The following is a 15,606-nucleotide window of genomic DNA, read 5'->3' as shown; positions in this document are numbered from 1 at the left end:
CCTAACAAAAAAGAAATTTTCCTCCTCCTTCAGTTTCCCATTGTGAACTACATCTCTATGTATCAGGAGCAAGCAAGAAAGCCTGGGCAGCAGAGGAAGGTTATAAATCAGGCTCCCCCACTAAGCTAGCTTTTAAAAAGTTTCCCACAAACGCAGTAGAGCTCAGCCATCTAACATCCAACTGCTTATGCTCATAACTCCCATTCTTTCAGATACTTAAATATAGCAAGTCTAAGAACAAAAGCAATGTTGAAATGTGTAATTTTAGTCTGTTTTCCATTGGCATACATTTTTCCCTTACTGTTCTTGTAATAGCACCTATAGCAAGCCAGGCCACCTCCAGCCTGTTGGGGAGGGCTACACTTTTGCTTCACAAGGAACAGGGCAATTCTGCAGAGACTTTCCTTCCCACTCCACATCAATAGCTGCTTCACAAGCCTCCTAATTTATCGTCTATGCCTTGGTGCTTGCATTGTCCCCATCTGGATTCTTCTACCAGACCATCCACATTTATGTTCCAGCTAATCTACATGTGCGTGTAAAACTGTACTAACAAAAAGACAGGTTTGCTAATGGCCTTGAATCCTAGATCCTACTATGCCCTAACTAGGATTCACATATTTTCTTTTTAATTAAGCACACTCAATATTTGAGCTGAAAAAATTAAAGCTCATTTTAATTCAGAGTTTAGACTTTGTAAGCAAGTTTTCTTTTATAAACATCTGCATCTAAAGAAGTCAAAGATAAATTTCCTCTCTAATAGTTTGATTCCCAAACACTACAGTATAATTAAGGTAGGAAAAAAAAAGGTAGTGAACATTCAAATTTAAAGACTGACTTGTTAATAAAGATGACAATCTGAATAAACCTAATAACCTAAATAAAAATCAACCTAATTTTAGACATACTGCACTACTGAATAGTAGAAGTCTTTCTGAATGAAAGAGGCAGGCAATAATTATGTCAAACTTAAACAGACAAAACAGTAACCTCAACTCCTAGCTGAGGTTACCTCAAAAACCTTACGTAAAAACTTCACTTTCACATGCTGTCGTTAATAAATGAAAGAAACAGATGTTTTCCATGCTTTCTTCTTCTCTTTTTGATCAAGTTTTAAAAAGTTCATCTCTTCCCAGGGCTGATATGACAAATTTAACAGCAGAAAGTAGTAGGGAGGAGTCACTGGGAAATTAAGAAAGCTGGTATATGCAGTTTGGAACAATCATAAGTTGGCACTGGTATAGTCCTAACACCTGGCATTACCAAAGTCCCCCTCATAAAACTGACAGTATCATAACAACAAAAGCAAAGCAATTCATTAGATAGTACATCTGGACATGTAGCTGCAAATTCAAGCTCCTCACCAAATGAGGACGTCTTCTACTTTTCTTTAAATTAAAAATCTAGTATATTCCTCCTCCACTTTCTCAAAATGAGAATACTTCAGATATTCAGCATCTTAGCCATAAGGCTCAAAACACAGGACCAAGAGCTCCATTGTGCTAGAATCTCTTAAAAAGAAAACGACAACTAAATGCAAAAGTTGGATTTCTTGTTCCAGTATATCTCAATAGAGAAAAGCTTCAGAAACCAAACTGGAAAAGAACATCCAGACAAACATCTTAAATCTGTGCTGGTGAAAATGGGAAAGAGACAATCCTCTTTAATTCCCAGAACAAACTTTCCTTTTGCATCTTTGCCAAAAGCACTCCACACAGAAAAACTCTAATCCACAGGGTTACATGACACCTACAGAAGAGCACTTTCCTGAACAACTGCAGAAGTCTTTACAGTGATATTTTAAATTTTTCCTTGTTTCCCACTCACAAGCAGGCTTGCTCCTGTCCCCTCTGCCTTCACCCCCCAGGGTCAAAAGGAAAGAGAAGGTGGCCAGAGCTGGCCTGTTTCCTCATAACTATGGCAATGCAAGACTGCTGGCAGGCTGCTCCTCCCTGTCCCCATGAAAGAAAACAAGGAAACTCGCTCCTCCTGGATCGCCTTGCAAAACGTGTTTTCCCGTTTGTCTTTTACCACCACGATCCTCTGATATCTAACAGTATCTTTCCACTCAGTCAACAGGTCTTCCTCTCACTGGAGCAATAATCAGATAATTTCCTCTGCTCAGATGTTTGTCCCCACAAAAAGCTTTGGCACTTACCTTTGACACCTCTACCCTCTTGTCAGACATCATCACCTCCTCAGCGTGTTGACCAATTTCCTTCAGGGATATTGATAGCATGATGCTTTATGCAGTGAGAAATCAATCTAAGAAACATACGGGGGTGGCGGGGAAAGACAAGCATTTGTTCACAGAGACAATTCTGCTTTAAAAGCACAGGCAGTATCCTCAGCATGAAGTAGAAACATAAAGAGACCTAACCCTACCACATTAGGGAGTAAATTTGATCCTACACATGGTTAACTTATCCCCATCTACTTCAGGCATATAAATAAATAAATTTTAAAGTGAAATAAATTAAAAAAAAAAAATCACAAGCCACAAAGATACAAAACTGTGAGCTAAGTCACCAAGTACAAAAGAAAGAAGCTTGCAGTCTCTGCACTTTGCAGTGCTTCTGCAGATGCTCTGTATCACATACACGAAAAATTAGTGCTTACAGTCTACCAACAGACACTTCACATGCTGAAAGCAGCCCGACATCTGCAGCCAGAAGACAACCGGGGCATGCCCCTGCAGCCAGCTTCTTCTCTCAGCTCATTGGCAGAGGCTGGACATGCAGCTGAGGTGACAGCACTGAGTCACCGTGCTGGCAGCCAGCCCCAACCAACTCCCACAGCCACCAACACAGGGCTCCAGTGCACAGCTCAAGGTAACCTCTCCAGATATTGCACCAAGCTCCCTTTGCATGGGAAATGTTCAACCACAGGAAAAGCAGAAAGATCCCAATTCCTTCTGCAGCCAGATGCCCTTCAGAGGGACATGGTCTCAGTCAAACTCCACTCCCAAGCAATTTAATATCTCTTACCTCTGCGGTTTGCTGGGCTTTTTGTTGTTTTTATTTATTTATTTGTTTTCCTATTGTTTAATTGGCTGGGCTTTTTTTTTTTTTTTTTTAAATTTTCATGTGTGCTGCTGCTCACCTACAGACCCCAATGCTCAGTCAATTCCCACAAGATTCGTAAGACTACTGATGGCCTCTGCAAGAATTCAGACTGCAAAAACAAGTATTTCTCATACCTATCATGCAACCAAGATTCATTAAAAGAATAGGGAAAAAAAAAAAAAAAAAGTCACTCTGATGTTAGGTAGTAGGAATGACAAAAAAAGTAAGCCACATTGTGTGCAAATAGGAGAGAAGCTTGCTAAAAAGTATAACTTCATTTGCTTGCATAATCAATTTGTCACACATTGTTGTACTGGTTTTTTTGTTTTTTTTGTTTTTTTTTTTTTTTTTTTGTTTTTGTTTTGTTTTGTTTTGTTTTTTTTGCCATGCAGCATTTATGTTATAAAGGCATTTCCTTTAAAACCAACGTACATAAGCAACAAATAAGCCTCTACAAATAAATACAATTCAAAAACAGTTAATCACAGTACTTAAACTGAAATCCACAACATGGCAGCTGGATGGCCAGAGTGCCAAGCATTTACTGGTTTCAGAAGCTGCAGAAACAGCATGCGTTGTTCAGACCACAACCTCCGATGTTTCAACATCTGATGGATGGTACTATCCTGAGAAGCAACACCCACTGCTAGTCTGCTTCCATCAAAACACTATGGCACAGAGGAGCACCAAGCCACCAATCCACCTGATTCAACACATCTCTCTGCGGGTATATCTGTCACTGCCAAGCCCCAAACTTCTGAAGACACAGATCATATCCCAAGTGCTTGCTGCCCCCTTACCTAACAGAAGCCTGTCATTTCAAGGGAGGATGTCTGACCAGATTACAAGCAACCCAGGGCTCAGCAAAGGGCATACTGTTTGCCCAAGAGCAGGAATGCCCAAACTGATTCCAGTGCCACCATGCTGTGACGATGCCAGATCTGAACTAATAAACCCAGCCACCTAAAAGATTTTACCAGCTTCAATCAAAACAGACTTCGCTTTTAAGGGAGAAAAAAAAAACCCTCCCACTTTATCATGATAAGTTAAACACACTATGGAGGACTTATGTGCTTATAGGAAGAGAGGCCTACCATCAGAACCTGTGGCTCTGTACTTCTGCTCACAAACCAGACAGCACAGAAAGGGCAGAGAGCTTTCATTAGAGCAGATAATTCAAAATAAGCCAGGGAGAAATAGAAAAGTGGCTGGAGGAATGCATTTCATAGCTGTGCTTGTGAGCTATGAAACACATCCCTCTTCAAACACCAAGAACAACATCCTCGGAACCTTCTCAGAACTCAAGTTTTCAGAAATCAAATTCTCCTATTGAATGTGACCACATAAGCCAAGCCTCTTGCCAGAGCACAAAACAAGCACAGACTTGGCACAGCTCCGCTGCGCTCCCTGGAGCTGAGGAGCTGCTGCTTCGGCACAGAAGCCACAGGGAGAAGCTTTGGCAAGAATACTGGAAAAGAAACTTATGTGCCAGGGTCACAGCCTGTCTGATAAACTGTGTGGTAAAACTTGAAATCACCTCACACAACCCTTGTCCCCCTTTTCCTTAATTCCTGAAATCCAAGGATTGTGTAGATGCACAGCAATGGGAAACCATCGCAGAAGGTCAGAAGTTCTGCCTGACAAAACTGAGCATGGGCTGGCTCCAGGCAGTTCTCCACACAAGGTGCAGGGAGCTGCAGCACAGGCAAGCAAGCAGCTTGCAGACCTCCCTTCAGCTGAGGGCAGTACCTCCAAGCTGAATTCCAGCGAACACGGCAGTTTTTTATGCAGTCAGTGGGGAAGATGGGCAGCTAGATGGCTGGTGGGGATTTTTCCATGCCATTGTGCCACCTCATTAGCAGGCATTTTCCTCTGATCACTGCAAGTGTACGTGCACGACTGGCCAAGAGTACATTACTCACTGTAGGAAGAAAGTGAAACAGAGAGAAGACTTGGCAAATCCCTGAAAGAAATATCACAGACATCCTAAAAGTAACAACACTCATTCAAGACACGACTGTTTACACTACAAGACTCATTACACGGGAGGCTTGCCTACTTTTAGAGATAGATATCACTACAATTGAGTGCTAGATAAACCCAAACAATTATTCTAAAAAGGCGTTGCATCACGAATTATTGTAAACATCTCCAGTTCCCTGTGGGCTGCTTCACTGCTCCTCCTGCTCTTGCGGTGCTGCAGCCTCCGTGACAGACAGCTGGCAGAGCAGAGGCAGCCAGGGCTGCTGCCACAGCACACACGCACCGAGACACAAGGCCACATTATTAGCTGTGCTACGGAACCAGCAAGTTGTAATCGATCACCACAAGGATTGCCGAGGAATAAAAGCGCCCCAAGCGCCACTGCAGAGCCCCGTGCCGCGGCGGTGCAGGCGGATCGTATTCGGACAGCGCAGCGCGGAAACACCGCCGGGTTCCGCCTGAAAGAACCTGCGGGAACGCAGACGTGCCCGCTCCCAGGGCCGAGGAAAAGCACCGGCCGGGCGCCCGCCTCCACGGAGCAGCCCAGTTCTCGGCCGCATAGCCCAGGGAAGCGCCTGGCGGCGCGCAGATCGAACCGGCCCTCAGCAAGTCTCCCGCCCTCGGCACCCCGCAGCCGCCCCTCCGGACCACAAGCCCAGCAGCGCCTGCCGCCGCGGGCTCCGCCGCTTCGAAGGGGCCGCGGACAGCGATGCCAGGAGGCCGAGCCCCAGCTGCCCGAGAGAGGGAGCTGCGATCCCGGCCGCACCGGGGGGCTCCGGGGCCGGAGCTGCCGCCGCGCCGCCACCCCCTCAAAATGGCTTCGCCACCGCCGCGGCCCCTCGCCGGGCAAGGCCGCCCGCACCCCCCCCACACGCCGGCCGCGCCGCACTGCGCCCGCCACGCCGCGCTCTACAGGTGAGGGTCCGGCCCCGGCACCTGCTGCCGCGCTCGGACCCGGACGGGTCCCGCGGGGCGCTCCCGCCGCCGCCCCCCGTCCCGCCTCACCTCTCTCAGAGCCGCGCCGCCGCCGTTCCGCCGTGCGCGGCCCCCGCCGAGCACCGCCACGGCTGCCGCTGCGTCGCCGCCTCCGCCAGGATCCGTGCGTGCCTGCGCGCTACCGGGACGAGCGGCCGCGCGCGCGCGCGCACCCGCCCCTGCCGACGTGCAAAACCGCGCCCGGCCTGGCGGCGGCGCGAACACCGCGTGCGGAAAGCGGCGCAGATTGGCTGAAGACGGCGGGGCGGGGCGGGGCGGGGCGGGGTGGGGCGGGGCGCGCTGCGGCGCTGCGGCGGGGCGGGGCGGGGCTGCGCTGCGCTGCGCTGCGGGAGGCGGCGCGAAGGGGGTGCGGGCGTGGTGCTGCCGCAGGGCTTGTGTGTGTTGGCACCGCGCCGCGCCTGGGCTGGGTGACGCGGGAAAGAGAAGTCATCTTCCAGTAGGAGCTTGGGCGGGGCAGGGCAGAGCGTGGCGTGCCCGGACAGTTTGCTAAGGTAACGTCCGCCTGACCTGTCCTCTGGCGCAACCAGAACCCTGCTGCCCGGCAGAAGTCCCAGGCGGGCGGCAGGAGGAAGCATAGAATCATAGAATCGCTTAGGTTGGAAAAGATCTTAAAGATCACCGGGTCCAACCACAACCTGACCGTACCGTCCTAACAGCCCTCCACTAGATCGTGGCCCTGAGCACCACGTCCAAGCAGCGGACAAAGAAGCTGATGGGAGCCCAAGTGCAGAGACGGCCACAAGTGAAATGGCTGCAAGCAGTCTTCAGAGGAAAGCAAGAAACAAAACATACCTCGGATTCAGGAACATGCTTTTAGCAGGTGGAAAATAACTTCACAGTTTAATACTGCAGTAATCCTACAGGGACCCTGCTTATTCTGCATCGGATGCCTGGCTTGCATCGGTCCCTGCAGTTAACAGAAGTGCCAAGAGACCTGCTGAGCCTTTGGACCTGAGGAGCCTGTGGAGAGCCCAGCCTCAGCTGCATGTATTCACAGAGAGCGCAGGATGAAGGTGGACCCATCTGCAAAAGCAGCAGATCTGTGCCCCGAAGCAAAGTGAGAGCTGGTAGATTTGAGGAAGAAAGGAAAAACACTGTGTACATCCAAGCATCTGTTAGGCCAGTAGGAGATCATGGCTTCTTTTACCTTTTATCCCATAATGCCTCTGAAAGACTCGATTTTATTTTTCAGCAAGGTCACTTTTTTTTGTTGAGAGCCACAGAAATACCAATTATACATCAAAAAAAGGAAAGAATGGCTGCATACCGCTCACACTCTCCCTCCTTAGTCCCTGTGGCTGTGACTGACTGCACAGTCAGCAGCATCAGGAGGACTGAACCTCTTTGTTTTCAAAACCATCTCAGAAGCAGATAAGTGGATCCAGCCGCATAGGGCAAAGTGTTTTCTGTAAAGTACCTCCACACAGGCAGCAGCGAATTTCATCTGCACTTCTAGTGAGTGTTTCATGGCTTGCTATGCAAAGTGTTGCTCACGTGTTCAACCTGAATGGAATTGGGAAAGGTTTAAATAATTACGTCAAAAATGGATTCTTGCACAGTCTGCCTGCAGGCTTGTAAGGGAAGCATGTCTTTATCTGGGGAAGTGAGGTTTCTGAGCAGTGACTTCTGTTTTGCCATCAGCATTTGCAGAACTTAAAACAAGCCCAACAGGGCACAACAGAAAGTAGTGGTGCAGCTTCACATCTATTTTGGCCTCACTCTTCCAAATTTTGCTGTTTCTCAGCCCCAAAGGCCAGTACTGCTCCTTTCCTCCCATCTATCTGTGCGCTTCATCAAGCCCCATCATCTCATCCCCAGCCACAGCTGACCACAGACATTGATTGATCAAGCAAAAATCTTAATTTTCCAGCTTTTTATCTCTTTGAGGTTACTGAATGAACATCAGAATTTATTAAATAAGCTATGAGCTTATTTAATTTGCCTTCAGATAATATTTTTTCATCCAAGAAGCCACATTAGACACTACCAACTGCAGCCTTTTTGCCTGGTGTGGGAGTCACCAAGCTGCCCAGCACAGCACCCCTCTGCAGGCCAGACTGCCCCCCAAATGTTGGAGAAGAAGTCCAGTACATGAGGAGCCTGTGGAGAGCCCAGCCTCAGTTGCATGTATTCACAGAGAGCTCAGGGTGAAGGTGGACCCATCTGCAAAAGCAGCAGATCTGTGCCCAGAAGCAAAGTGAGAGCTGGTAGATTTGAGGAAGGAAGGAAGGAAAAACACTGTGTACATCCATCTGTAGGAAGTCCAGGAGTCAACACTGTCCTCAATGCAGTAAAAAAGTAATAGCTGTTCTGCATGCCAGTATTTCTAGAGAAAAGATGTTAGATGTGAATTCAGTGAAATGCAGAATATATGCTGGAAATATATTAGGAAGACGCTTCTACCAGACAAGTAGAGGGACACGTGTCCATCATGTGCACCAGCACCAGGACTCTCTGAAAAGGGTCAGATAGACCAAACTACAGAAAGTACTAGATAGATGGAGTGGAGAGGTGGCTGCAGAGCTTTGCAGCCTGCCTGCTCTCCAGAGCAGAGCTGTTCTACAAATATAGCCACCACAGATGCTGTGCGGACCACAGGGAATAGTTTCCTCACCCAAAGTGAAATCTGAGCTGCTGCTGACTCCAAGACATAAGCAAAACCTAGGAGCCACAGAATATTACAGCAAAGGAGAGAGTATCCAAAAACGCAATAACCAACACCTAAAATCAAAATGCTATGGGGTGAGAGGCCCTCCTGAAACCACCACTCCTCACATACATCCTCCAACTGCATGAGAGTGCCCACAGCCCTGCCAGCAATACCCAGCCTCCAGAACAATAAGCTGTTCATTAAGGTGGTGAGGATCAAAAACGAGCAAATATTTGAAGAACAAAATTTGATTATACCATATGCTTTTAACTGTGATTTTCTATGGTTTTTGAGCCCTGTCATTTTATACTTTGTCTACTCATCTGACAAGCTGGCAAGTGCTCACATAACGAATAGCAAAGGAAAGTTGACAGTAATCTTATTGCAGCGTGCAACTGGGCAATGAGCTACATGCCCTGTGTCAGGGAGAAGCATGACCACTTAGCTATCAAAGAAGTGTTTTATATACATCTTTCAGATAAAAATGATCTGTACTGCTGTATCAAACACCTCAGTATTATTAAGACCTCACACTAAGTGCTTAGTCCACTTTCTCACCCATTTCTCTAGAGTGCTAAGGTGTTGTTACTGCATTGCATTGAGCTTCCTCCCTAGTTGTTCCATGCACACACACAGCACCAAGCAGCTGCTCTGCTTGCGCTTGGCTTGTTCCCTCACCCCATTTGCTCCTGGCAGGGTAAGGACTTGTGCACAGATTTATGGGGAGGATGAAGCAGATCAGCACAAAAGGCTGGGCTGGAAACAACAACCTATTTTTGTACATCCTCCTTCAGAGGATGTCCTTCTCCCTGCCCTGCCTAGGAGCAGCATCGCCTGAAGGCTGTAAGCAGGCAGCTCTTGGTTGTGGGAAGCTTCACCTCCAAGAAACCTTCACCTTTCTTACTGTATTTTTTCAGCTGAAGAAATTTAACACTAGCTCCTATTTGAGGATTTATTTTTTTTTTTTTCATGATCAGCAGTAAGACTCCATTTCTCCCCTGTGGACTGGTACAGAGATGAGTATGGGGTGGGAGACATGGCGTTCTCCCTAGGTTCTTGCCCTGCTGAAGGACTGGTCCAACCCAATGCTGTAATTTGGTCCCCTGCTTATTGCTAGGATGAAAAGCATGCCTTCCCTGAAAAGCACTGGCCTTGCAGAGCTGTCCTGATGTAAAACAGTTGCTGGTGTTTAGGAACCATCACATTTTTTTGAACCATTTCCTCCTTTTTTTCCTAGTTTATATCTAAATCTTCTATTTAAACTTTTTTTTTCCTCTGCTTCATTTGTTATTTGTAAGCTTGCTTTAATAAAGAAATGGATTTTTAACAAGCTTTTGTCAAACTCCTGAGACACTGCAAAGATTAGGCTGTTGCTTGTAAAACTGTGTGTAGCACTTCACAAATGCCGTAAGCCAGAAGCACCATTAGTGTTTGCATACTCTGATAGAGTTTTCCAGCCCAGGTCAGCTCAACTTGCATGCTGGTCTCAATCCTTTGGGTCTCGATGTCTCAGGATGCATTTCAAGTCTCATTTGGCATAAAGCTGCCCAGTGCAGGACTTCTTTATGGGCTAATCCTGCTGTCCACTATCCTGCTGTGGCCATGGCCAGCTTGCCAGCCAGAGTGATGCCACTGGTGAGGCCTGTGAGCTTCCAAGGTCCCTATGGTATGCAGCATTTCAAGATCTGACATGACTATGAGCTTGCGTTGATATGACATAGAGCCATACATTTCAGAAATGACAAGCTCTTCCCAACAGTGTTTGTGCCTGTGATTTCGGGGAATTGTTCTTTGAAATCTTCCCTCACTCTTTGTGTCTGATCACAGGCTCTACAAGAGGCTGAAACCTCCACTTTTCTACTTTTTAACATCTCCCTCTGCACTGAGTGCTAATGTCTGCTTGCCTGCAAGTTCTGACCTACAGAGAGGAGTCCAAGGGGACAACACTTGGGCATCCCAGCAGCTTTTGGGGCATGAACCGTCCTGCTATCACAGTACGTCACTCCTGGTGGGCAGATAATGCTGAGTATCCATTCCGCACCCACCACATTGGAGTTGCACCTCATGCCCAGCGTGCATTTCAATCCAGACCTGTGTCCAGAGCTCTCATCCTCACCCACAGGCTGTAGTGGTCACACTGAGTGACAACATCCCACCACATTTTCCTGCCTGCTTCTGCCCCAGCTGCAGCATGCCCACTAATCAACTTTAAAAGGAAAAGGAGAGCACACAAATGTTAGGATCACCTGTATTTCTGAGCAGAGGCCACTATAGAGCATGTAATTTAACTCTCCTAAAAATCACTGACACCTCAGTTATTCAGCATGTGTGCCCCACTCCTGAAGCTCACTGGCTGATACTTCCATGCTACTGAGATATCAGGTGTGGGTTTTTTGTGAAATCAGTGTTGGCTGTAAAGACAGACTTGTGGAAAATCCAAAGGCAGTTTGCAGTACTGGGCAAAGTGGTTGTGCTGTGCAAGGGACAGCATAAAACCAACCACCTACTTCTTAATATGTGTGTCTGTATTCCTTCCACCTTTTTTTGTGGGTGATGGATTTTATACCCTTGCAGATGTCAACATACAGTAACTCTTCTTTCTATGCGACCCACAGGGATCTGGGATGGACATCACAATCTTCAACAACATAGAGAAGGATAGAGAAGCAGGATGACAAAAGATTGTTGCTGGTACATTCATCAAGGTTGTAAAGACAAGGCCAAATATGAAGAGCTGCAGGAAGAATTTCTAACCAGAAGCTCCCCAGTGCTCTGCCCAGCGTTGCAGAGGGCACCTGCAGTCATCACTTGCTGTGCTTTAGACGGAGGACTTTCTCAACATCCGCAGCTCTGCAGCAGTTAACCACTTCTCCCTTAGTAATACCACCTGGCTCCCATGCAGCCAACAGATGAATTCATGAGTCAGGCAGTGGTTGTTTAACTTAGTGAAGTGGAAGGTGTTTAGATTAACCTTTGCATTGGTGAGCAGTGATTTAAACATATCCAGGACATCTGTAAACACACTCAGATTAAACAAATCTAAAATAGCTGTAAGCACAGGTACATCTTGTTGTCCCACTATACCAACACCACTTCCAGAGTTGAGCTGCCAGCTGCATCTCTGGGCCACAGCTTCACTGTCAGTGCAAGAGCTGAGTCTCTTTGCCACTAACCAAGAGAAAGAAATGCGTCACGCTTGAGTGAGATGAACCCCCAGAGCAGTCATTTGGCAGCTCAGCAATGTCAGAGCACAGTTCCTCCCCTTTCAGCTATAGCACTGTAGAGTTTGACACAGGCATTCCACAAGGCTTTTTGCCAAATACTTGAAGCCTAACTCCCAAAGAAGGAAGCCAGATTATCAATCAGCAAATCCAGCAAAGTCTCTGTGCCTGAGAGCACGTAATGACCTCCGCTGGACATCACAAATCAGAGACAAAATAGGAAAAGTTGAGGCCAGGAGCTGCAGAAGGTGGACTCTGTTGGGATGTGCTGGGTCTGAGCAGCCAACTCACTGGGAGAGCCTTCCCTTCCTTTCAGTGTATTGGCTGCACCACCCATCTTGGTGTCATCACAAACTTGCTGAGGGTGCACTCGATGCCATCATCTATGCCATTGATGGAGATGTTGAAGAGCACTGGTCCCAAGAATGACCCCTGAGGGACATCACTTGTGACCAGCCTGACACAGAACCATTGATCACAGCCCTTTGGCTGCATCCAGCCAGCCAGTTCCTAATCCATCCAATAGTCCATCCTTCAAATCCACACCTCTCCAATTTAGAGAGAAGGATGTGGTGAGGAACCATGTCAAAGGCCGTGTAGAAGTCCAGGTAGATGAGATCCGCCACTCTTCCCCTGTCCACTGATGCCATCACTCCATCACAGAAAGCCACCAGATTGGTCAGTCAAGATCTGCCATTGGTGAAGATATGCTGGATGTCTCAGATCACCTCTTTGTCTCATATGTGTCTTAACAAAGCTTCTGGGAGGATCTGCTCCATGATCTTCCCAGGCACAGAGGTGAGGTTTACTGGCCTGTAGTTCCCCAGGTCTTCCTTTCTCCATTTCTTAAAAATGGGATTCTTAAAAAATGTTTCCCTTTTTCCAGTCACTGGGGACTTCACCAGACAGCCATGATTTTTCAAATATGATGGAGAGTGTCTTGGCAACCACATCAGCCATCTCTTTCAGAACCCTGGGACGGATATCATCCAGCCCCATGGACTTACACATGTTCAATTTCATGAGGAGGACTTGGCCTTGTTCTACTGTTACAGTGAGACAGAAACCACTCCCCATACCCTCATCTAGAGGCTCACGGTCCTGGCAGACATGGGAAGCCTGATCACCTATGAAGACTGAGGCAAAGCACTCTTTGAGTACCTCAGCTTTTTCTATGTATGAGGAAGCCAGCTCCCCATAACCTTTCATAAGGGGGCTCTCTCTCCTTGGCCTGTCTCCTCCTGCCCATGGAAAGTCAGGGCGCATATGGAGCTGAACTTGGTGAGGGATGTGAAAGATAACAAGAAGGGGTTTTACAGGTACATGGGCAAGAGGAGACACACACGGACAACAGCCCTGTATTATTTCCAGGATACACAACCCTGCTTCCACTTTCTGTACATTTCCCTCTTTTTTCTCAGTTTAAGCTGCAGGTCCTTGCACAGCCACGACAGTCACCTGCCTCTCCTGCTCAACTTCTGATGGGGGATGTGGAGAGCCGTTGTGCTCTCATAAGGGTGTCCTTAAAGAGCTGCCAGTTTTGTTCTGTGCCCATGCCCTTAAGGACAGTTTCCCAGGGGATCCCACTCAGCAGTTCCTTGAGCAGCTGGAAGTTTGCTCTCCTAAAGCACAGGGTCCTAGCTCTGCTTTTTGCCAGGTCTTCATTCTTCAAGATCACAAACTCCACCAAGGCATGTCACTGCAGCCCAGGCTGCCTCCAATCTTAACCTCTCTAACGTTCTTCTCTGCATTGGTGAGCACCAGGTCTAGTAAAGCTTCACCTCGGGCTGGCCCATCTATTACCTGGACCAGGAAGATGTCCTTGATAGACTCCAGGAATCTCCTGGATTGTCTGTCACCTGCTGCGCCGTTGTCCCAGCAGGTATCTGGGTGGTTGAAATCCCCCATCAGGACAAGAGCCTGTGAGCACGACACCTCCTGCAGCTGAAGCAAGAAGGCCTTGTCAACAACTTCCTCCTGATCAGGTGGCCTGTAGCAGACCCCAACCACTAGGTGCCCTTTGCTGGACTGATCCTTGTTTTTAACCCACAAGCTCTCGACCTGATTGTGGCTGTTCCTCACATACAGCTCCTCGCAATCTATCCACTCCCTAACATGGAGGGCAATTCCCCCACCATTCCTACCCTGTCCATCCCTTCTGAAAAGCCCGTAGTCCTCAATCAGGGTACTCCAATCACGGAATTCATCCCACCATGTTTCCGTGATAGCAATTAGGTCATACTTTCCCAATTGTGCCATGGTTTCCAGCTCCTCCTGTTTATTTCCCATGCTGCATGCATTGGTACAGAGGTACTTCAGCCTTGTTGGCCTCGTTGCCTTTTCAGAAAAGCCCTCCTTAGTACCTCCAGGACAAGTCTGGGTTTTCCCTTACTGCCTCCCAAGGTGACAGTGTTCCCATACACTTCTCTGTCACCCAATACACCCCCTTCCTCCATCATATCTAGTTTAAAGCCCTGCTAATCAGCCCAGGAATACTTCTAGTCAGTTGGCTCCTGTCTGCTATCAGCATTCCCTCTGTCTCAAGGCTACATCCCAAGCCATAGTACCCAAAGCCAAGTGCGACTCCATTCACAAAGCCATTCATTCAGCATGCCCACCCTCCTCCTTTTATGCAAATCCCAGTCACCAACTGAGAGGACAGAGGAGAACACAACTTGCATTCCTGATCCCTTCAGAAGTCTTCAACACAGAGTAAACTGCATCCCAAGCATCACCAAGCGTGCCAGTGGCTTCCTAACACTGCTTGCACCCATGCTGTCTCCTGCAGCTTCCTGGACATCACTGAGGCCTCCAGGTCCCTGTACTGCTGCACATTTGAGTTTCCCAGAGGCGATGACAGCCCTCCAGGATGTCTTGTCTGACTTCTTGTCTCCCAGCCACGCCTTGCTGAATTGCAAAGAGAGCCAGTATTAATTTAAAACATAAAAATCCTCATTTTACTAAAGTTGATGAGAGGTCTGGACCACGCTGGCCATGGCAGCAGAGCAAACCACTATGTGACACATAAGGGACAGAAGCAGCCCCACCATTGCACAGGGACAATGTGCTAGCCAGACCTGATGCACACATACCTGCACAGCCACAGGAGCATTTCATGTGCTTGCAACTCACAGCAAGTTCAAGCGGCGTATCAACTGACACCATGCCAGCGCAGAGGTACTCTGCTGCTGGCACCAAACATTGATCATTAAAGCTGAGAAAACCCTTAGATTATGTTTTTATGCAAGTGAAACCAAGTGATCTGGAAAATCCCAGAGTGTTTGGATGCAAAGGTCTAAATCTTAATGACACTTCTGGCAAAGCTCTGTGTCTTGTTTGTGCTATTTAGCAACTTCTCCATAAGGAAGCAAACTGACTTTGTTAAGGAAAAAAAAAGCTACTGCACAAATCCTCACCCCACTGTCTCAGTTTGACAGAGGTCAGTTGGGACTCAGTTCGTGTTGCTGGAGGTCCCCACCCAGTGGGGCTTCTGGACCAGGCTGAGAAGTCACCTGCTGCAGCTGCACCTCAGGCAACAGTGAGGGACTGGCCCCATGGGTGCTGAAGAAAGCCATTTATGTTGCATGTGTTTGGAAACAATGCATTTGTTATGCATATATATATTACACAATGCATAAAAAACTTTAGCATCTAATGTATTTTTCTTCTGGCTGTAAATCTTACCACCTTC

General features: G+C 47.6%; 1 protein-coding gene across 7 annotated transcripts in view; it reads right to left on the bottom strand.

Moving 5' to 3' along the window:
• The window catches only part of ADARB1 (adenosine deaminase RNA specific B1), a 146,312-nt gene that overhangs the window by 64,604 nt on the left and 66,102 nt on the right, over positions 1-15,606 (bottom strand). For 2 of the 7 annotated variants that reach the window (XM_048952515.1, XM_048952516.1), the window contains exon 1: positions 6,054-6,181. The exons of 4 other annotated variants lie outside the window; for them this stretch is intronic. The gene's annotated coding sequence lies outside the window, so the exon portion shown is untranslated. Of the gene's footprint in view, positions 1-6,053; positions 6,182-15,606 lie in introns of those variants that run through there. One more of the 7 variants, XM_048952512.1, reaches the window with a different exon arrangement.

Source organism: Lagopus muta, chromosome 8 (assembly GCF_023343835.1).
Source record: "Lagopus muta isolate bLagMut1 chromosome 8, bLagMut1 primary, whole genome shotgun sequence".
NCBI lineage: Eukaryota > Metazoa > Chordata > Aves > Galliformes > Phasianidae > Lagopus > Lagopus muta.
This window is presented reverse-complemented; position numbering and strand designations above follow the sequence as displayed.